Source organism: Eulemur rufifrons, chromosome 2 (genome assembly GCF_041146395.1).
Source record: "Eulemur rufifrons isolate Redbay chromosome 2, OSU_ERuf_1, whole genome shotgun sequence".
NCBI classification, from domain to species: Eukaryota; Metazoa; Chordata; class Mammalia; order Primates; family Lemuridae; genus Eulemur; species Eulemur rufifrons.
In genome coordinates this window covers 27749581-27751554 of record NC_090984.1, presented here as the reverse complement: position 1 = coordinate 27751554, position 1974 = coordinate 27749581, and the positions used below count along the sequence as shown (strand labels likewise).

The window sequence follows — 1974 nt, the reverse complement described above, 5'->3', positions numbered from 1 at the left end:
ATTGCTTTCTAGGCTTAGAGCGTGGGTAGCCACAGCTGCGTCCTCCTGATGGCAAATCAAGTTGAGCGTTTAACTCCCCTGCCCTGGAGGTTCCTCATCCCTGCAATGGAAGAGGGAAACTCTAAACTGGGTCCTCCACCCCGATCCTATCTCTCATGCTCCGTTGCCCTTCCGTGATCTTCCTGTGTTGGTCCCTGACCTGAGTGCCAAGAGCAGAATCTATACATAATATATGGATTGTCTGGGAATTAAGTTTCCACCTGAAGCAAAAAGCCCTAGTTGTCTCACTTTAAATTAACTATTCATTTGTTTGGCCACAGGATCCCCCATCAAACCATGGGCCAGTCATAATTCTAAATGGCCCCGCAGAGAAGCATTTGCTACACTGCACCAGGATAAGGCCCACGCAGAACCAATATTTCTTGCAACCTTACTGTGCTAGCCTGACCACTCTGTGCATATTGTCATTTCTCCTTGACAGATGATTAAACAGAAACATGGAGCTGTGAACTAACTCGTTCAAGGCACCCCGCAGAGGCCAGAGTGGACGCCCAGGTCTTCCTTCTGTGCGGTTCCTTCCCCAGTGAACCAGATCTAACAGGCATGAAACAAGGCAGTCCAGTTTTTGCCCAGCGCATTCCTGAAAACAGTTGAAAACACTGACCCCGGCATAAAACCGTGCTCTCTCTGTAAGAACGTTGCTTCGTTTGGGAGTTTGTTCCTGATTAAGGTATTGACACAGTGATGAAAATCTCACATAAGCAAAGTTACTACAAATAGAAACCCTTATAATAATTTGTTAGTAAAACTATGCTATGCTCAGTGTTTATGAGATAGATGTGAAGGTATTAATTACACAAGGGGGCCTATTCCGCTGCAAATTTTTTGTGCAATGTGACGAACTTTACTATGTCTTTAATATAATTTAAAACCAGTATGCTAACAAGAGTGAACAGTGAACACTTAATTAGAAATGCTTTTGTGTGTGTTTAGAAAAGCACTGGGAGAAAAATTCTGATGGTTTTGGTCTAAAGAGACATAAACGCTGAGGTTTTGTATGTGACTTCTTATTTCATTTTGATTAGGTTCTTACTCTCCATGAACAGGGTCCACAGATGGACGTCAGGGATCTTTGAACCGCCTGAAATTGTATGCAACATGTTTTGAGGATATATATTTTTTCTGGAATCCCTAGCTTTCATCAGATTCTCAAAGGCCTCTGTGATACAGTTACAAGTTTGAATCATTTATCTCTTCAGTTTTTTTCTTTCTTTTTTTTCCCATTGGCCATGCTAATCTTCTCTGTATCGTTCCAATTTTAGTAAATGTGCTGCCCAAGCGAGCACATCTTCAGTTTCTTTCTGCTGCTGCAGTGGGAATCAAAATTATTCCACTGACTTTAGAGGAGTGTTCCAAGTTGGAATCATTTTTTTAAAAAGTGGCCTGGATCTTCTGCTTTTGGCAGTGTGATTGGATTAGAATCTCTGAAGGGCGTCCTCTTTATAAAACAGCTAGATCTTGGGGGTGGGGGAAATGCTTTTAATGCATTGCTGGATATGCAATGAAGTAAGGAAAATCGCCAAGGATCCCCCCACTAAAATCAAACACACAAAAACCATAGAGCTGAGGCTTGGAGCAGGGAGCAACGGAGAGCAAAGGACGGGCTGGCTGCCCGGTGGGCAAACGCCCAGACACCTGCCCTGGCTTCCCAAGACCCCACACTCACTTAGGTATCTCTAAGGGATTGTGTATTGTCAGAGCCTGTCCCTTCTGAAGTCTCCTCTGCATCACAGAGGAGAAGCCAGGAACTGCATTTTCTGGACCCCTCTGCCGCGTGGGGCTGCAGCTGAGCCTGCAGATGAGAGGCTCTTGTGAGAGATTTGGAATGCAAGTGGAAGGCAGAGGACTCAACTTTCCAAAGCTAGCCTTCACTCTAAGAGGAAAGAAAAAACCTAATAGAATAAGCCCAGAAAA

General features: G+C 44.2%; 1 non-coding gene across 1 annotated transcript; it reads right to left on the bottom strand.

The window, feature by feature from the left end:
• Positions 1 to 1239: 1239 nt before the first annotated feature.
• LOC138381080 (U6 spliceosomal RNA) lies at positions 1240 to 1346 on the bottom strand. Its single transcript, XR_011233024.1, has one exon. It is a non-coding gene; the product is annotated as a U6 spliceosomal RNA (small nuclear RNA).
• Between the last annotated feature and the right edge of the window lie 628 nt (positions 1347 to 1974).